The following is a 22,548-nucleotide window of genomic DNA, read 5'->3' on the forward strand; positions in this document are numbered from 1 at the left end:
ATTATCTTCTTTCACCCTGAAGTTATAAAAACATTTTCCTAAATTTTCTTTCTAAATCAGGTTTTCGATTTTTTTAAAAAAAGCATTTAGCTTTTTGACCCATCTGTAATTTATTTCTGTTTATTGGGTGAGGTGAGGGTCTTATATTGCCGTTTATCTAGATGGATAGCCAGTTGTGAAAGCACAGTTAGTAAATAAACCACTCTTTCTCTACTGAATTCAAAGTACCATCTTCATTATATTTTAATTTTCCAAGTATACACAAGCATATTTTTCCATGGATATATTTGTCTGTTCTAATGCTAATCCCTTAATATTTTGAGTAGCATGTTAAATTACAGTATATTTTAATTTCTAGAAATTAATCACCTTATTCCATTTTAATATAATTTTTAGATATTTTGAACATTTATTCTTCCACGTGGATAATAGAGCATTTTACCTTCTTCCTTCACTCTTTTCAAAAATACTTTAAAGGAACCTCTGGACTTCTAATACAGATAGAAATATACTTACTTACACATTAAGTTTTAGATGATTGACATTTTTATGATACATCTTGCTATCCAAGAATGGCATGCCTTTGCTTTCTTGTTGTCTAGGTTTGTGTTTTCAACAAGATTGAATAAGAATATTATTCAGTTATTAGAATGATGTTTGTAAAGATTTTAAAAAGGACTTAATAACATTTAATATTAAAGCAAATAAAAACAAACAAATAAAAATTATATGGAAAGCATGCTGCCAATTAAGTTCGAATGTGCAAAAAAAGACTGACAGGAAATATTCTAAAACGTTAACAATGTGGAATATCTGAGGAAAAAAATCTGTAGATGATCTTTATCTACCATGTATAATTTTCTATAGCTTCCAAACTTTTAGCAGTGGTTTGGACCCAGAGCATGTTTCTGAATGAAAAAAGCATATAAACTCTTTTATTTTGCCTCCTGAAAGAGGTAGTGAAGTAGGAATCCTAGAATCAATAGTGAAAAATAAGTAGCACCTCTTGCTGTGTGCCAAAGTCCCATTTTGTCACAGAAGGACCTATAAAAAACCCTCTATGACAAGGTGTCTGATGGATTCAGTCAAATTACATAGCACCATTATATGTGTAGAACGTTTCTTTCCTTATAAAACAGAAACTCTAAAATAAGCACACCAGTTCAGTCTTCCAACATAAGCATTATGTTGGAGTTCATGAGAAGTAATAGCAATTAGTGTATAGGGCATTTATAACTTCATTCCAACATATAATAAACGCTTCATGTGGAAATTTTGAAGGCACTTTACCTGAAATCACCAACTAGTCGAAGAATAAACTGGAGACAACGCCTAGTTAACTCAAAAAAAAATTTCTGTGAATTCTTGAGAAAATATTTTGATGAAGGCTAAATTGCCAATTGAAAATTGTTACCCCTGAACAAACCCTATCAACATGTTCTTTGTTGTCTCATCTTCCAATATACGTCTTCTTTTGATTCTTTTGAAGTATGAAAATGAAAGATTGAAACATTAGGTACTCAATAAATGCAGGTTAAATTTTTCCACTCTGAAAATGTCTACTTAAGTCAGCACTTTTTTTTACCTTCTCTTCTTAGAAACCGTATAACAGCAACACAAAGAAAAGGGGGAAATGTCTGCAAACTCCAATTACAATGAAGCTAAGATATAGATATAACCCTGAGACATAGAGATGATCTGCCAAAGACAGCTTAGAGTGGGAAAGGGTGAAGAGAATTAAAAAAAAAAAAAAAAGTTTGTTGAGAGAACCTGGCAAAAGTAACTATCAGAAAGAGTTAACAATAATACATTTCCTGAAAAGGAGAGCCTCACCTGCAGTGAAAAAGTTCCATATACTATATGAGCAGCAAGTGAGCAGAAAATGAAGTAGATAGACAGGACGGGCAATAGAACAATTCTGACTTAGTTTGGTTCAGAGAAGTAGATGAGGTGGGCCTCTACAAATAATCACACTGATGTGTGATGCTTTTAGGAAGGGTATATTTACATATTTGTCTCTGTGGTAACAGAGGAGAGAGCTTTCTGGTTCTCAGCCTGGAGGTTGTCCTGAGCTCTTCCCCGTCCTAAACTCTCACACCATGGCAAATCCCCTGCAAATAACCACTCAGTCCATTAGGAGTGATAAGAAAAATTCTAGAACAGTATCAACACAAAAATGTAACATGAAATTGGTGGCAAAGAACAGCAAACAGTTCAAGAGGTAAAAATACATTTACCATAAAATACTGCCAGGAAGCAGAAAATAATTCCAACCAAAAATATCATTGAGTGTTCTGAAAATGTGAGGTAGCACTCGCTTCTAAGAAGACCATAAAGAAAAATGCAAGAACACCTGCATGAATGCAAGAACATTATCAAAGCATAAAAGCAAGAATTTAGGGGAAACAATGAAATATAAAAAAGAAGATATAAAAATGGGAGACACTGAGATATAAAAACAAAGATATAAAATGTGGTGTGCGTGGATGGTACTTAGAAGTAGAACACAAAAAAAATAAATTGGGAGGGTCTTTTGCTTATGGCAAGAAGAAGTAGATGTGTCTTTCATTATTCTTCTCACTAATTACAACTTAAAACTCTGGAAATTATATATATGTAATATATGTAGATATTGACAAACTTATATTCGTATTTATAAAAAGACAAAGACCTAGAAAAACCAATACAATATTGGAGAACAACAAAGCTAGATGACTCACACTATACTCTTTCAAGACCTGATATAAAGCTGCAATGATCAATACAGTATGGTGTTGGTGAATGAACTGATTCAGTAGATCAGTAAAATAGGAAGGAGTCTAGAACTAGACTCACACAGGTATAGTCAATTGGTATTTGACAAAAGTACAAAGGCACATCAATGGAGAAGGGATACTATTTTCAACAAATGATAGTAGCAAAATGGAGGTCCACATGCGAAAAATAATAATGATGATGATAAAGCTAGATGCAGATCTTAAATTTACACAAAAATTAACTAAAAAGGTATTATGTACCTAAATGTAAAATCCATAACTGTAAAGCTTTTAGAAGTTTTACATCTGTGTGCTCTTGGGTTTGGTAATAAGGTTTTAGATGGAACACCAAAAGCATAATCCATGTGGAAAAATTTTGATAAGATATTCATTCTTATTAAAATTAAAAACTTCTGCTCTGCAAAAGACACTTTTGTTTTTATTTGTTAGATTTCATTTATTTATTTGAGAGAGAGGGAGAGAGGGAAAAGGAGAAGCAGACTTCCTGCTGAGCAGAGAACCTGATGTGGGGCTCCATCCCAGGACCCTGGGATCATGACCTGAACCGAAGGCAGATGCTTAACCCACTGAGTCACCCAGGTGCCCCTTAATTTTCTTAACATTAAAACAGAAGTTATGGCTGAGAGAAATATTTGCAGAAAACATGATAAAGAACTTGTATTCAAAATATACAAAGAACTCTTAACATTTAACAATAAGAAACAACTCCATTTGAAAGTGGGCAAAATCACAATACAGACACCTCACTAAAGCAGACATTCAGATGGCAAATAAGAATATGAAAATATGAAAATGTACTCAGCATCATTTGTCATTAGGGAAATGCAAATTAAAATACTGATATGAAACACATATATTTGGTTCAAATTGACAATACCAATTGGTGAGGATGTGGAGTGACAGGAACTCTACTTCATCAGTGGTGGGAAAGCAAAATGATACAGTCACTTTGAAAGATAGTTTGGCAGTTTCTTATAAACTAAAACAGTCTTAACTTAGAATCCAGTGATTGTACTCCTAGGTATTTACCTAACGGATTTTAAAAATTATGTCCTCACAAAAGCGTGCACATGAATATTTATGGCAGATTTACTCATAACTATCCATAAGTAGAAGCAACCTAAATGTCTTCAACAGTTGAAGGACAACAGTTGAATAAACAAGCTGTGGTATATCCACACTCTAGTATATTATTCTGTGATGAAAAGAAATGAGCTAGGGCAAAAGCAAAACAAAACAAAACAAGGACATGGATGAATCATAAGTATATTTTGTTAAATGAACAAAGCCTATGAAAATTCTACATAAGTCATGACTGCAATTATATGATGCTTTAGGAAAAGCCAAAAACATTTAAAAGATCAGAGCTTGTGTTAGAAGGTGGAGGAGGGGGGCACCTGAGTGGCCTAGTCGGTTGAGCATCTGACTCTTGATTTTGGCTCAGGTCATTATCTCAGGGTCATGAGATGGGCTCTGCATTGAGCAGGGAAGTTCACTAGAGATTCTCCCTCTCTCTCTCTCTCTCTCTCTCTCTGTCCCTCCCCTTGATTATACACACATGCTTTCTCTAAATAAATAAATAAAATCTTTTTAAAAAAAAAAAGGAAAAAGAAAAAAAGAAGGTAGAATTGGAATTGTTGGAATTGTGACAGTAAACTATTCTCCAGATGGAGAAGGCACTTTGAGACTGGGAAAATGAAGGAAGCTACTCCATACTGTTGACACAATTTTATTCACAGTAACTTATTGATGGGAGATGAGACAAGTAAGTGATCCAGGCACAACAGAAGTATCCTCCACCACCCATGCTGACATCAATCCACAGGTTTTATAGAGCAACGGGCATTGTGGTGAGGTCAGAATGTAGTTATCTAAAGGGATGCCACCTGTATGTGAGTTTTATCTCTACTAGTTATTTAAATTGGAGCCTTCATCTTTTTTAGGGAAGATCAGAAGAAGCCTCCCCACATTCCCACCTGGGCATACATTATCCTCTAAGGGGCCTGGAACATATAGCCCCAAGGGAAGTCATTGAACTAGCTTGAATAAGATGGAGGGCCAAAGATAGAGTCAGTGTTGTCAGCACTCCTACAGCCTGCCAGGTATTCAATGGGAAGCAGAGTGGGTTGCAAAAGCACATGGTATTCTTAGGCCAGCAAAACTATTGTGTAAGAGAGTATAATAGTAGATATACGACAGAGTATATTTTTCAGAATACATAGAACTTTACAGCACAAAGAATGAACCTTATTACACATAAATAAAAAAACATTCAGGCCAGTAAATCACAGAATAGAATGAAGAGTGTGACAAAACAATCTGAGTGGATTGCCAAGTGTATACAACTCAGGGAAAGGGTTGCTGAAAGGAACTGATCTAGGTAACCAGAAATGAGTGGACTCTTTAAGATGAAAGACAAGAGAACCCATATATAAATACTAAACTCTAGTTAATAAAGTTATTTCCTACACAGGCACTGGTTAACAATTCCAATACCTTATAAACGTTTGCTGGAAATAACAATAAGGTAAATGGATGGCAAATGATGGGAGTCAGGTCTCCTACTGCTAGAAGGATATTTTAGAGATAAGGAAGGGAAGGAAGCTCTAATGATATGTGTGATAATGAATTAAAATTGGACACAGTGTCAATTCATGTTTGGTCGAATATAGATAGAAATACTTATATGTATAAATATCTTGATATATATTTACGTACAGGCATTAGTGTACACATATGTATTTCCTTGGTTTGTAAGCTGAGAGGACTTAGAAACAATACTCCAGTAGCAGGACGCCTGGGTGGTTCAGCGGTTAAGTGCCTGCCTTCAGCTCAGGGTGTGATCCTGGAGTCCCGGGATCGAGTCCCACGTCAGGCTCCCTGTATGGTGCCTGCTTCTCCCTCTGCCTGTGTCTCTGCCCTCCCCGCCCTTCTGTGTCTCTCATGAATAAATAAATAAAATCTTAAAAAAAAAAAACCAGTAGCAAAGAGCACATATAACTCCCAGATCTTGTTTTTTAAAACTATTCTCCAACAGAAGAACCAGGGATCTTTGGAGAAATAGCTGATTCTAGAACTCAGGTAGGAAACATACAACATGAGCCCAGGGCATCCCCTCCAAAAAGAAAAAAAAAAAAGAAAGAAATGAAAAATGCAAATACCATAAGACCCAGCAATTGCACTACTGGGCATTTATCCTGGAAAAGTGAATACACAAATATTTTTAGCAGCTTATTTTTTTTTTCACTTTCAGTATAGTTGACACACAATGCTACATTAGTTTCAGGTGTACAATACAGTGATTCAGCTTCTCTGTATGTTATTCTCTGCTCATCACAAGTGTAGGTACCATCTGTCACCATACAACCCTTTTACAGTACCACTGACTATATTCCCTATGCTGTATTCTTTATTCTATGACTATTCATTCCATAATTGGAAGCCTGTACCTCCCACTCACCTTCACCCATTTTGCCAATTCCTCTACCCTCCTCTCCCTCTGGCAGTCATCAGTTTGTTTTCTGTATTTATAGGTGCGATTCTTGGGGGGAGAGTTGTTTATTCATTCCTTTGTTAAATTTTTTTAGATTTCACATGTGAGTGAAATCATATGGTATTTTACTTTCTCCATCTGACTTATTTCACTTGGTATAATTCCAAGTTCATCTACATTGTCATAAATAGCAAGATCTCATCCTTTTTGTGCCTGTATAATATTCCATTGCATATGTATACCACATCTTCCTTATCTATTTATCTATCAATAGACACTTGGGTGTTTCCATATATTGGTTATTGTAAATAATGCTTAGGATCTTTATTTTTAATAGCCAAAAACTGGAAACAACTCAGATGTCCCTCAGTAGGTAGATGATTAAGTAAACTGCAATAAGACTGTATCCTTGCATCAGAATCAGCATTAAAGAGGAAGAAACTACTAATATGTGCAACATTTTAGAGAGATCTCCAGAGAATAAAGCTGAGTCAAAAAGTCCGATCTTGGGATCCCTGAGTGGCGCAGCGGTTTGGCGCCTGCCTTTGGCCCAGGGCGCGATCCTGGAGACCGGGGATTGAATCCCACATTGGGCTCCTGGTGCATGGAGCCTGCTTCTCCCTCTGCCTGTGTCTCTGCCTCTCTCTCTCTCTCTGTATGACTATCATAAATAAATAAATAAATAAATAAATAAATAAATAAATAAATAAATAAAATATTAAAAAAAAAAAAGTCCAATCTTGAGGCACCTGGGTGGCTCAGTCAGCTAAGCGTCTGACTCTTGATTTTGGCTCGGGTCATGATCTCATGGTTATGAGATCAAGCCCCTCATCAGGCTCAGTACTAAGTGTGAAGCCTGCTTAAGATTCTTTCTCTTCCTCTTCCTCTTCCCCTCCCCCCATTCATGTACACACACACACACTTTTTATCCATCTAAAAAAAATCTTAAAAGTTTACATACTGTATAATTTCATTTCCATAACATTCTAGAAATGATAAAATTATAGAGACCAATAGGAGATGAGGGATTGCCAGGGTTATTATTGGTAGGGGGGCTTGGTGGTCAAGAATGAAGTGGGTATGGCTATCAAAGATCAATTTCAAGGATTTTGGTGGTGACGGAAACTTCTTATATCTTAACTGTATCCAAGTTAATATTTTGAGTGTGATATTGTGTGGTATCATACTGTGGCGTTGTATTGTACTACAGTTTGTATAGCTTGTATATGAATCTACAGCTATTTCAAAATGAAAAGTTTAATATAAAAAGAAACTCTTACAAACACCCAAATTACAAAAGCAATAAGCAAAACATTACAAAGAATATAAGAATAGTTGCCATGGAAAGCATGGAAGAAGGTATGGAGAATAGAGAGGAAAACACACACAAAATAAGGAAAAGACAAGTTTTCATTAGAAAAATAATAGCTATAGAATGTAGGAAAAAGAGATATGACATCTCTATTACTAGAGTCTTCAGAAGAATATCAGAGCAATGGAAAATTAATACACTTAAAGGTTTGATGCAAGAAAAATATCCTGGACAGAATAAGACTTGAGTCTCCTAAAAGAAAGGATACACCATGAGCCATAGATAACTGGCCAGAAGCAGTCAACATCAAGATCCTTCTTTGTACAGTTTTTGAATCATATTTTTGTAAACTTTTGAACCTTAGTGATAAACTTTTGAAAAAAAGGAATTTTGGTGGAAAGTAAGACAAAAAGTTGAGCCACTTGTTAAAGTGGAAAGAAATGACGTTGGCCTCAAAATCTCTTCACAATGACATTTTTAACATCAGAAGAGAGTCAAGCAACATCTACAAGATAGGAAAGTAAAGGATTATGCAAAGACTTTATATTTTATATCCCTCCTCACTGTCCTTAAAGAATAATGCTAATAAAATACACACATAAAATAAAATAAATAAAATAAAATAAAATAAAATAAAATAAAATAAAATAAAATAAAATAAAAAAATAATAAAATAAAATACACACACATGCCCACACAGTTTTGAACACTGAAGAACTCAGATGATTTTCCCCATAAGCTCTTCTTGATAAAACTATCTGAGGACAAACTTCCTTTAACAAAGGGATAATTGGAGAAACTATGACAAAAAAGACACTAGTGGGCATTGAATAGGTTTAACTATAGAAATAAGATGGAAATGAAGGGGCTCTTGGGTGGCACAGTCAGTTGAGTGGCTGACTCTTGGTTTTGGCTCAAGTCATGATCTCAGGGTTGTAAGATCGAGCTCTGTGTTGGGCACTATGCTCAGTGAGAGTTTGCTTGAGATTCTCTCTCTCCCTCTGGCCCTCCCCCAAGCACTGCTCTCTCTCTCTCTCTCTCTCTCTCTAAAAATAAATGAATCTTTAAAAAACGGAAATGAATATTGAAATTAATCATAAATGTTATATACTCTGCAAAGTAGAAATGGCAGATATAAGTATTAGGGATGAAAGTGTGGGGGCGGTTGAGATATCAACAGACTGGATCTCAAGACAAAGAGAAACATTTATGATGCATTTAAAAAAAACCCATAGCAAAATAAATAGGAAAAAAAACCCCTAGAAATATATGTGCAGCTCATAGTATATTACATGGCCCATGTAAAACAATAAGAAAATACTAAATCTTCAAAAAATATATGGGAACAGGTGACAGACAAACCCCTATCTTCATCGCTCCCTCTCTCTCTCTCACACACACACACATACACAATGTAATAATGTAATTTAAAAATATCAGCTTTTTAAAAATGATAAAATTATCCTTTGCTGTGCAAAAGCTTCTTATCTTGATTAAGTCCCAATAGTTCATTTTTGCTTTTGTTTCTTTTGCCTTCGTGGATGTATCTTGCAAGAAGTTAGAAGCTTTTGCACAGCAAAGGATACAGTCAACAAAACTCAAAGACAACCTACAGAATGGGAGAAGATATTTGCAAATGACATATCAGATAAAGGGCTAGTTTCCAAGATCTATAAAGAACTTATCAAACTCAACACCAAAAAAACAAACAATCCAATCATGAAATGGGCAAAAGACATGAACAGAAATCTCACAGAGGAAGACATAGACATGGCCAACATGCACATGAGAAAATGCTCTGCATCACTTGCCATCAGGGAAATACAAATCAAAACCACAATGAGATACCACCTCACACCAGTGAGAACGGGGAACATTAACAAGGCAGGAAACAACAAATGTTGGAGAGGATGCGGAGAAAAGGGAACCCTCTTACACTGTTGGTGGGAATGTGAACTGGTGCAGCCACTCTGGAAAACTGTGTGGAGGTTCCTCAAAGAGTTAAAAATAGACCTGCCCTATGACCCAGCAATTGCACTGTTGGGGATTTACCCCAAAGATACAAATGCAATGAAACGCCGGGACACCTGCACCCCGATGTTTATAGCAGCAATGGCCACGATAGCCAAACTGTGGAAGGAGCCTCGGTGTCCAACGAAAGATGAATGGATAAAGAAGATGTGGTTTATGTATACAATGGAATATTACTCAGCTATTAGAAATGACAAATACCCACCATTTGCTTCAACGTGGATGGAACTGGAGGGTATTATGCTGAGTGAAGTAAGCCAGTCGGAGAAGGACAAACATTATATGTTCTCATTCATTTGGGGAATATAAATAATAGTGAAAGGGAATATAAGGGAAGGGGGGAAGAAATGTGTGGGAAATATCAGAAAGGGAGACAGAACGTAAAGACTGCTAACTCTGGGAAACGAACTAGGGGTGGTGGAAGGGGAGGAGGGCAGGGGGTGGGAGTGAATGGGTGACGGGCACTGGGGGTTATTCTGTATGTTAGTAAATTGAACACCAATAAAAAAATAATAAAAAAATAATAAAATCTTAAAAAAAATAAAAAAATTTAAAAAAATGATAAAATTACACACGCTAATAAGGGCCAATGAAATGGACAGTCACAAACAATGCTAGTGGCATTGCAAATTAAAATGACTCTGAAAAGCAATGGGTCACATATACACATACAGAGATCTTGTACTAAGACCTTCAAATGTTTTTGCAAAAAGAATGTTCATACACACTGACCCAGTAACTCTTCTTCTGGACATCTATAAAAATCTGAGCTTAGTAAAGGGCATACAACAATGCTATAATTTAATGAACACTAATTGTATGACATTCATTCTATTGAGCTTTACATGCACTGAATATGTTAATCCTTGTACTTCTTTGGTACCATAATAGGTACCATAAGAAGATACATCACAATATAGAAAAGCTTATGAAATAATAAAGCAGGCATATATCAAAGACATACAGATGTATTCTATGATTGCTGCAACATAAAAACATCTGACAAAAGTTTTAGCACTAAAACTCCAGAATACATTTACCAAAGATTTTGCAGAATCTTCTTTATAAAACTTGGTAATATCTTTTAAAAGACATTTAAAAAAAAACAAGTAGGGGTTGGGTTGTCTCAGCTGTTAAATTTGGGTGGCTCAATTGTTCAAGTGTTTAGATTCTTGATTTCAGCTCAGGTCATGATCTCACGGGCCATGGGATCAAGCCCACCCGGGGCTCTGTGCTTAGTGGGCAATCTGCTTGAGACTCCTCCCTCTCCTCTCCACCTCAAATAAATATATCTTTTTTTATAAAAAGAAATAAGTAGGTGGAGGAATCGAAGGAACAGAGGTGGGGAGAGGTGCATACAGCCTAACTAAATGTTGGTAATTTAGAAAAGCATACCTAAAGACCTCTATAAGTTTCTTCTAATTATTGTTCTAAGGCAGAAGTTGCAAATTGGCATCCATTTCACCACGTGGCCTGCTAGGCAATTTCTGTTGGCATTTTGCAATTAACATATGCTCTCCTTTTCTCTCTTTCCTACTCGTCTCTTCCTTTCAATTTATTATTTTATTTTGTCATCCTTTTGTCCCCACTGCCATCTATATGTTAGCCCATACATCTGATCAATCACTGCCTCAGAATTATCTGGAGTGCAGTGACATCCACAGAGAGACCTAGACATCCACCCCAGACCGAGAGGTATCGGTATCATTGGAAATGGGCCAGGGATCTGCATCTATCATGTTTCCTGGGTGATTACTGCTCACACTGCACTCTGAGAACCACTGTTAAAGTCAACACGTAACATTTTCCACTGAAATATCCATTGGAAGAAAGAGATTAAAGATGGACAGAACAGGTCGTTCCCTGGTCTGTGAAATTCCACAGAATGGGATTGCATATTGGGTTAGAGTCAGTTCTTTAGATGCAATTTGAGGGTAAAAAAGCAATTAACATGATTTAAGGACTTAAAGGAATCACACACTTTTCTACCAAGTTCAGGGATTTTTCAAACAATATCATGTAAGTGATCTTTTTGCCCTGTCCTTCACTTCAATTAGACAAGCTCTCTGCTTTTAACTGTTGCATACTTCATATTCTATGAAATATTTCGTTTAATGAAATGTTCTTCTTCTCAAGGAGAAGGCTTGAAAAGTCATTGGTATGGATCTACCACAAACCTCCTAAACTGATTTGCCATATCCACAGTACACAGAAATAGAAGGTCAAAGAGAGACAGGTTATAGCTTCCATAAAAGAAGAAAGACAAAAAAAAAAAAAAAAAAAAAAAAAAAAAAAAAAAAGAAGAAAGACAAAATCACCTGACCAATTCTTGTTTTCTGCAATTTAAGATTGATCCCTGATAAGAAATCCAAGCATCTTCGATTTTATCTCTTAGATCAATTAATTTCTTATATTTGATCTTAGACTTGATCTTGTGGTCAACTGACCTCTAGCTCTTCTAATACTTCATACAAAAGAAAATCCAAACCTTTCCTCCTTCTCCAAGAATCAATTCAAATATCATATCCCAAGTGAATATTCCCTGACTTCTTCAGTCATCTCTAGAGAGTGTTTCCTTTTTTTGCTAATATACCTTACAGGTGTTTAATACAAAATTGCAAATGATGCTTTACATATCTATATCCCCTCTAGACAATGGCCAAGGTGTAAACATTCACCTTAGGAAATCCTGGCATAATAAGGTACAATAAAATGATTGCATGACTCTAAGTATACAGGAAAAAATTCCGTCCTCTGCTCTAGATAATTCTACAGCATCTTCAGAACATATTAGGAAAGTGTCACCCATTTAAAATTTGTCTTCTATTTTTGGATTTGTTTTCCTGCTTTCTGACCTTCATTTGTGATGAAAATGTTCGAAGAATGATGTTGCCTGCTGCCGAGTTCATGTTGAAAAAGGCACTATATTGAGGTGCAGTCTGAAACATGACAGCATATGTAAATGTGTTGGTGACGCTAAAAATACACAGATAAATGATGCATGACATCCACAGAGTATGCACAACTTTGTATTTATATAGTACCTACATGCAGACATTAGGATTCTATTTATGCATTTGCCAAGAAAGGGAAAAGTGTCTACATATGTCTCGTAAATATGGATCCGGGCTCATGCCCAATGCAGATGCTGCAGAGAGACGAGAGTGGAGAAAGGGGCGTGCTGCTCTGGGAGCCGGCTGTCTGTCAGATCCCTTCCCCAGAATAGGTTTCTGGAAACACGAACAAAGATGATGGCCCGTAGACAACGGAAATTTATCCAAAGAGGATGAAAATTCTCTTCCATGGCGCTTTAGTATTGTGTATGATTTCTTAAAATTCTTTGAAAATTGGTAATCTAGAAATGTCGTAGGTGGTTGCTTGTAGTTTTCAAAAGAACCAGAGCACCTTCATTTCCCAAGTATGTGAAGACATGAGAGCTCTGCATAACCTTCGTCTCTCACCAGGGTAGTGACCCATCAGGGCAGTACAGGCCTTCTCAAAGAAGGAATGATGACATCACTGAGGCACTTTGTGTTAAAGAGCTTTGCCCTCAGAGTCAGAAATACCAGGATTAGAGTTCTGGTATTTAGTACATGGTGTCTCTGTGACCTTGGGCCTCTGAGCCTGAGTTTTTCAATCTGTAATATGGGCATGATTAAGAACCTACCTCATAGTGGCATTTTTAAAGAATCTAAGGATGTGATGCTACTAAAATGATTAGCACAGTGACAACAGAACATTTAAAAATGCAATACATTGTAGCTATCCTTTATATTTATGTCCTACTAATATTTCTCCTTTGAATAAAAGAGGGTTTACTTCTTCATTTAAAATAACATCAGATTATACAATATTTTGACATTTTAACCTTGAATATGAATGCATAATTCCAGAAAAAAGCTTAGCACACACAAACTTTCCCAAAAAATCTGGATTTCCCCCCCCCCATTTATATTATGAGGTTTTATATGATCTTTCTCTGAAAACTGTTAGATTGTTTGGCCCCATTCAATTCAATGACTGAGTTCAGCTTATGACACTCAGAAAGTTAAATCAAATTCCATGTCTACAATCCTACTCTGCCTTCAGGTTTTCGTTTCAAATAAGTATCGGGAACCTACTAGGTATGTGATCAGGGGTGGGGACAGTGGAACAGAGTGCATTTAGTCTGGTGAAGTGAACAAGTCCCTATAACCTCCTTTCCTTCTGCTGACTAGTTTAAAGTACATAACTGTCATTTCCACAATAGGAAAAATGACCTACTTGCATCGTTGTCAGTTTTTACTGCAAAAGAATTAACATCCATAACCACTTGATTAGCATGGTTTCCAAGAAGGTCCTGTCCTTATTGTACATTAAACCATAATGTTCAATGATGCAGAACCTATGTTTTGAATTTGGAAAACTTGGCTTTTTACAAGCATAACTTTACAGAGTCTAATCCACAGGAGGGACAAGAATCAAATAAAATGGTGTGCGAAGAGAACGGATCTTTTGTCTTCTTCCTGTTCTCTGCCTTTTCTCACCCTCTCTTCTCCTACTGCTCTCTAATCACCTTGTTCACTTCTTATATTGACAACAACACAAAAGGAATATGGTGAAGGAAATAGAGGCTCTCACTCTGAACAGCAAATGCACTGATAGCAATCTGTTCTGTTTATGAGCTCAAATTCCTTAGATGAAGGATTGATCTTTATAGCAAAACTGGTCCACGTTGATACTGTTCAAATGTGAATTCTACAGCGCCAATTCCACCACCAACTTAACTTATCTGACGGTCGATGTGTATTCCTCTGACTTTGGAAAGCCTTGCAAATGCAGAGATAAGTATATGCTAAACTAGTACATTATAAGGTCCGATATGCCACAATCACCATTCTCTCTAAATATCATAAAAACATATTCTTGCGAAGTACACAAAAACAGTATCTTTGTAACGGAATTAATCATAAATGAGAAGCCCAAATATTTGAAACAAGTAAACAAATATTCTTAAATGCTGCTTAGCTTGCAGACCAGAGAAAACTCTCACTATAGTTTTAAATAATAGAAATACAATTTTAATAAGGTTGTATATTTTTATTAGGTATATTTAAATACTCCTTCTGATCTCTCATATTATACTCAGTAGTTAAGAAGCTTTATTTGTGGAGCTTTTGTAACCACCTCATTTAACATTAGGTATATCTTTTAGTTTAATTAAAGCATTCCTCTTTTTCAGTAATAGTCCATTGTTTTCAGCTCACCCATTATGTATAATTGTTTTCTTTGATCCATTCAAACCTGGCTATTTTTCATGGCTAATTAAATCAACGCTTGACCACTGCATTTAATGCTTAACTCAGTTTCATTTCTAATCTTGCCTACCTGGGCTTCTGCACATAATATGCTTTGAAAAGATTGCTCACATTATTAAGTTACATACCGCCTACAACTTGTCCCTGTAAGTAGAGGCAAAGTGTATATTTCTGGAATTCCAGCAGAGGGCAGTCAAGCAAGAATAATCACTTTTGCAAAAGGAGAAATTGATGATGATGTTTCCTGATATTTTTTCAAATCAAATTAACATCAGAGTATGTGTGTGTGAGTATATATGTGTGTTGGGGGCTGACGGTGGGTGGGACAAATGTATCCTTGGCGAGCCAACTCATTTCTCACTTAACCTCTTCCTCAGCTGAATAAGAGCCACTGTGTGCACAAGATAAGAGACAAGATATTTTCAAAACACTCCTCGTATTAAAACCAAAGCCATAAATTCTGTTACTACAACTGACATTTTTATCACTCTACTTTGGCTTCTTTTACGTTTTATGGATTTTAAGGATAAGTTCACATCGTTGAGGAAAGTAACCAAATTTTGAAGAATATGACTTATCAAGAAATTATTGAAACACATTTTAATTAAAATAGCATAAACAAAAGTAGGGTGGATTTAGTTTTCACAAGAAAAAGAATTATAGGATATATTCTCTATGCCTCTTTAGGATACAGGAGGCAGAGTTTCTCATTCACAAAATGTTTAGTTGTCACATGATTGACAACTCCATACCGTCCTTGGCCAAAGTGTTCTCGATTACTTACATCTATTCCTTTTCAAGGAAGGCTTCCTCTACCAACTAAAAGCATTGCACCAGGAATCACTGGCCAGGGAAATAGGAATTCATTTCCATTTATTCTTATATTCAGTGGTGTGCTGGTAAGTGGCTGACAACTACCTCTACGGGAGGAAAAAGTGCTAATTCATAGCTTTTGCCAATTTCTGTACTGTGAATACTCCCACCATGGTTGATTTTGAACGACTACCACGAATTCACTGAACATGGACCTGGGAAGAGGTGCACAGTATCAGTATGACACCATTAGATTATATTTCCAATCTATAGACACAGTAGCCATAAAAAACTTCAAGAGCAAAGAAAATAGTAAAATGTTGCAAAATAGGAAGTGATGAGTTTTGAGGATTTATTACCATTGTTTTTAATATAACTAATTTAATTGTAACTTTGTATAATTTAATGGCCATGTTTAACAACTAGCTCACAGGGATCCCTGGGTGGTGCAGAGGTTTGGCGCCCGCCTTTGGCCCAGGGTGCGATCCTGGAGACCCGGGATCGAATCCCACGTCGGGCTCCCGGTGCATGGAGCCTGCTATGTCTCTGCCTCTGTCTCTGCCTCTCTCTCTCTCTGTGACTATCATAAATAAATAAAAATTAAAAAAAAAAGATATTAACAACTAGCTCACAAAATTACTGAAAATTCAACTCTTGGGACCTGGTATGAACCAGATTATCCTCTTTGATGATTATTTTTTCTCCCACTAGGCACATATTTTTGTATTTAATAATTTATATGACACACTCATGGTTTTTTTCCTGCCATATCTGTGGACATCTGTTATTATTTAACCAAAAAAAATCAACTCAACTTTTAAAATTTCAATAATCTTATTTAAAAAGAAAAATCTCACATCTACAAAGGAGAAATCATTATCATATTTTTATAAATTGGCATTAGCCCTATAAATAAATGATGAAAGCAAATGGGCCATAAATTATAATTAGATACTACTGTTTACCATAAGCTTTATATCTAAGGCATGTTTATCAAAAAATACTCTAGCGAGTTTTAACAAGGTGTTAAAAACACATTAGCACTCATTGAGACTTTATCCTTGACATAATCAAAAAAATTGAAGCTGAATTAATCTCACTATGCAATTCACTGTTGTTAATTTTCTTGTCTACATCCTTATGCTTAAAATCCTTTAGGGTGTACCCTAAAAATCATCTCACCTTCCACTAGGGGTGCATATTCCTTGTTCTTAATACCACAACCATTCTACCACTCATGTGGGCTTAACCCCGTACAATTTGCTTTCTCTAGATGTCAGGTCTATCAATTCTACTTCAAGTCAGTGTTCTTGTGTGAATTGGGGCAAATTACTTAATATTTGCCTAATCCAGGGTTTCCTGCTCAGTTATTATGAAGATTAAATGCACGTACCACATTAATTGCCTGGGGTGAAAGTAAGAGCTCCAAAAAATGCTAGCTATACTTGCTGCTTTGGGTGGAGTCATGACTATTAATACACTTAGCTATGTGGTTTCCTAGTACACAGCAAACTAAAAGCATTAAATTAGAAGCAGACACTACATGGGATTAGTACTCTTAGGGCAGAAAGAAACATTAATTAATGTCGACCATTCATGAGAAAACAAGCCGTACAAAACAAAATCATGGTCAGGTGTTTTCGAAGGAAGAGTAGTGACGAATTGTCCAATGCCAGAGCAAGGAACTGATATCTCTCGGTAGATTCTGAGAATGTCATTAAGCAACAATTGGGACTTGCAACCAGGACTCAGAATTAGCAAGAGAAATTTATAATATATTCAATTATCTGTTTATTTAGTAGGTTAGTATATAGCAATCCTGTAAATCTCTTTATTGACATGTTTAAACTCATTAAAGCTGGTTAATATATACACAATTTGATAATATTCCTTTGTAGGTAGGCCTAGAAAAAAACTGGAAAAATAATATGCCATAATCTTAATAGTTACTATTTCTGGATGTGGAATTATGGGTGATTTTTTTGTTGTTTTCTGTGACCCAAAAAAAAAAAACATGTGTTTTGTGATCCATAAGAGAAAACAATGTATATTTTTTTAAAAATTCTTTTAGGGAAACAACCTCACTTCTTCAGAAACTTTGGCTAAAAATAGCATCTCCTTCCACTAATGTTACTGAGTCATTACTGTTAGATCTTCAATTGTTAGTAATTCAGATTCATATAAACATAAGGAGCAAATAATTTCTTTACTTTTCTCATGATGAACATTAACCTAAACTTCTTTTTTCTTTTTTTTTTTCTTTTTCTTTTTTTAGAGAGAGAGAGTGAGCACAAGCAGAGGGAGTAGTAGGCAGAGGGAGAGGGAGAAACAGGCTCCCCTCTAAGCAGGGAGCCCAATGTGGGGCTCAATCCCAGGACCCTGGGATCATGACCCGAGCTGAAAGTAGATGCTTAACTGACTGAGCCACCCAGGCACCCTGACTTAAACTTATTCTTAATTATTATGACAAATTTATTAAAGATTAGGGCAGTTTTTTGGGGTCATTCTTTGTTTGCTGAATACTTTTCTGTAGAGTTTTTCTTAGAGCATGTGAGGCATTGTAAAACAAATGTAGTAAGAAAACCTGAATTACATAACTCAAAAGATTATTGAAGGCACAAATAAAATCATGGCTCTGAATGTAATTTATAAACACTACCATAAAAACAATGTCAATGTTTATTAGTATTACCATATATTTAGTTCAGCTCTAAAACTCTCCAACTGTCATTTCTATATTTCTGAGAGTGTTGGCAATAGAAGACATTGTCAGATTAAGCTCCTGAGATAAGTGAGGTCTTAATAATATTTTCCCCAGCTTTAGCAATGTCCAGGAAAACCCAAATGCCATAGTTGAGTTAAAAAGCAAAAACCAAATAATATAAATCTTAGATACATATGATTTGAAGGATATTCATATTTCCTAACTGTGGTCTTTCACTTGTGTCTGATCTATCTCTCCATCCACTCATCTATCCATCCATCCACGCAGCCATCCATGAATCCATTCATCCATCACAGGCTCATTGAGGAAGCTTCTTAAAGCTCTGACTCTCCCTAAACCAATGCATATTATACAAAAACTTACAAAACACATCAAATGGTTCCTGAACCATCTATACATTTGAAGAATCTCTTCTTTTTATCCCATAGCTTTCCATTTTCTATACATTATCTCCCCTCAGGGTATTTTAAGCACCAATAAAATGATATGATTCTATGGTTCTGTAATTGTAAGACTTTAAGATATTCTCTTGCTGGTTTGCAGGAATTTCACAACAATGTGCCCTGATGTAGTGTTTACCACTCTCCTTTCCCACTATTCCTCATGCTGGGCACCTGGTGAATAGTTTCAATTTGCAGTATGTCTATCAGGTCTGGAAAATTATTCTTGTGCTATTTATTTATTTAATCATTTCTTGCCCTGTACTTTTCTCTCACCTCTATTTAAAGTTACTCTTTAAACAATCCTAAGAATTTTTTCTCATTTTTTTCTCTCATTTTTCCATTTCCCTCCTTTTTCTCTTCTACTTTTAGAAAATATTTCTGACTTCATCTTCTGATTTTAAAATTGATTTCCCTGCAAGTATTTTTCTTTTATTTCCTAAGAGCTTTCTTTTGATTTTTGGTTATTTAGTTTAATAAACAGTATCCTGATTTTGTTTTGTGGAAGCAATGTCATGTATATCTTTGAGGACCCTTTTTTTTCCTCTAATTTTTAAAAAAGATTTTATTTATTCTTATATGAGAGACACAGAGAGAGAGGCAGAGACACAGACAGAGGGAGAAGCAGGCTCCCTGTGGGGAGGGAGGATCCCAGGACCCGGGGATCACGCCCTGAGCAGAAGGCAGACATTCAACCACTGAGCCACCCACATGTCCCCTTTAATTTTTTAAAAAATTTATTCGTTTGAGAGAGAGAGAAAGCCAGAGCATGAGCAGGGAGAAGGAGAAGCAGATTCCCCGCTGAGCAGGGATCCCGACTTGGGGCTCGATTCCAGGACCCTGGGACCCTGACCTGAGCCAAAGGGTAGATGCTTAACTGACTGAGCCAGCCAGGTGCCCCAGTCTTTGAGGACTCCTACTAGTTTTTCTTTTTACGTGTTTTATTCCCCTTGTTTTTATTCTCTGTATGTATCTTCTATCTGTATATAGTTTTATATATCCAGTTGGCTCTTTCCATTTATTCATTTCAGTATCTTTCTTCCTTTGAGGTTTTCCCCAATAGTTGGTGGTACTTAGTCCATTAGTATTTAATAATAAGCTATGAGAAACTGACTTGAAATTCAGCAGGGCTTGTTGACTGTTAGGCAAGGAGTGCCATGATCCCGAGCAGATCTCCAGTGTCAGTATGTACATATCTTTTCTTCCTAGCTGTTCAGCTGATCCAGAAAGGAATCCCAGGGTTGGGACGCCTGGGTGGCTCAGTGGTTGAGCATCTGTCTACTGCTCAGGGCGTGATCCCGGAGTGCTGGGATCAAGTCCCACATCAGGCTCCTTGCAGGGAGTCTGCTTCTCCCTCTGTCTATATATCTGCCTCTCTCTGTGTGTCTCTCATGAATAAATAAATAAAATCTAAAAAAAAAAAAAAAAAAGAGAGAGAGAGAGAGAGAGAGAGAATCCCAAGGTCTCCTGCCTGAGGAGGAGATCTGGTTGTCGGCGTTCTTTGCATCAGTCAGAGGTAGGTGACTTATTTTTAAGTCTGAGATTTTATTTTCTTGTTTTTGGTCTCTGTCTTCAGTTATATTTACTGTATTCCAGTCCTTTATCATCTGTCTTGGTAAGACTTTGTGTTAGCTCAGGTTGTCCAAGGAGCAGAAGCCAAGGTGAGGTTGAAAGTCCAAGGATTTTTATGACGGAAAACACTTGTAGGAGAGAAAATGGAGGGAGGGTTTGGTAAGAAAGGGAAAGCTGTCAGACCAGGAGGCAAGGCTGACACCCAGTGAAGGAGAGGGAAAGAAGATTGAGCAGAAGCATTCTAGAAATGTAGACAGCCCGAAGAAATTTTGACAAGGCTGGTGGGAGAGACAAATTCAGAAGTTCTGTGTCTTTCTTCATGCTGAAGTCATTGGCTCAAAGCAGCCTGTGAGCAACACAGCCTCATGTACAGATGCTTTCCCAGTCCCACAGCGGGGATTCCTGGTTAGTTCCATTTCCTGAAGTTGGAGGTCTGAAGTTTAAGTTTTCATGGCCATTTCCACCTCGATTGTCTACATTCTTTCCTGAATGGTTGATGCTGCTATTTAACTGCTTCTGTTGATGAGTTTAATTCCATGACTATATTTTACTGTCTTTAAATTATTTCTAGCCTTTGACATTCTTCAGTTTCCAGTTTTATATTCATTTGATCTCATCTTTAAATTTTTTCAGGTCTATTTTTTTTCTTGAATTTTGAGTGTAAAGCCACTATTTTCTTTTTCTTGTTAAATATTTATTTATTGCAAAGAGAAAGAGGTGTGTGTGTGTGTGTGTGTGTGTGTGTGTGTGACTGAAGGAGGGTTAGAGGGAGGGGGAGAAGAAGAGAATCTCAAGTAGACTCCCCAGTGGGCATGGAGCCCGTGCAGGTCTTCATCTCAGGACCATAAGATCCTGACTTGAGCCAAAATCAAGAGTCAGACTCTACTGTATGGATGCAGGTTTCTGTGCTTTGTCCTGCATAACTGACCACCCTGACCTGCACACGTGCACGTGTGCAGACAAGCTAAAGAATGCTGTTTGTAAGATTTATGCAGCATGAGTGACCTCAGAAGCTTGGTTAGTTGACATTAGCTGACCTCCACATCAGAACTGGCCCTTCTAGTCTAGACGCCAACTGTAAGTTTTGCCTTGCACTGCCTCCAGCTCCAGTCTGGGGCTGCCCACCTCTCCCCTCCAGAACAGAGTCCAGGAAGGGAGACAAGCACACCTAACCTAGGCTCCTTGAATATGTAAAGACATGATAACATAGGAATGCAGCCTGCTCCAAACCACACGTAGGCAAACAGATGTTTAATTTCAGATCCCATCATCTGCCCTATAAATACAGCCCTTATGGGGATGGTCAGCTGGAAGTCTCACCTGGGCAGAGTGGAAGATGCTCTGCCCAGGCCTCTCCACAGGGACTCTAGCCTGGCTGTCTCCATCAGGCTTCCCCAGCTAATGACATTGGATGATCTAAGTACATGATTTGATGTAATGCTGTCTCATTCTCCTTTACTGCTTACTATTGCCTTCATCTATGTGTAGATTTCCCTTTTCTTCTTTCTGTTTCTATTAGGTTTTTATAATATCAATGAAGTGGGTTTTTTTCCCCTTCAGATTAACGCTGCCGTGAATCTTTTGTTTAGAACAGATACTTAACCGACTGAGCCACCCAAGCACCCCAGTAAAGCCAAAATTTTCTAAATTTGACTTCTGTCTTTTTCTAATCAAACTTTTATTTGAGTTTGTTGTAGATTCAACCACAGGCATAAAACATGATACAGAGCAGTGTATCCTTAACTCAGGTCCCTCTGATGGTAACATCTCATAAAACCATAGTACAATATCACACTCAGGATATTTATACTAATATAGTCAAGATATAAAATATTTCCATCATCATAAGGACCCTCCATTTAGCCCTCGTACAGCCAGCCACACTTACCTGTCTTACTCCCACTGCCTCTCTAACCCTGGCAACTTTACTCTGTTCTCCATTTCTATAATATCATTTGCAGAACGCCGTATAAATGGAGTTATACAGTATATAACCTTTTCAAATTAATCTTGTATCACTTAGAATGTATTTCTGAAGATTCATTAAGGTTGTTCCTTTTTGAGTTGTATTCCAGTATAGATGTACCA

Source organism: Canis lupus, chromosome 20 (genome assembly GCF_003254725.2).
Source record: "Canis lupus dingo isolate Sandy chromosome 20, ASM325472v2, whole genome shotgun sequence".
NCBI lineage: Eukaryota > Metazoa > Chordata > Mammalia > Carnivora > Canidae > Canis > Canis lupus.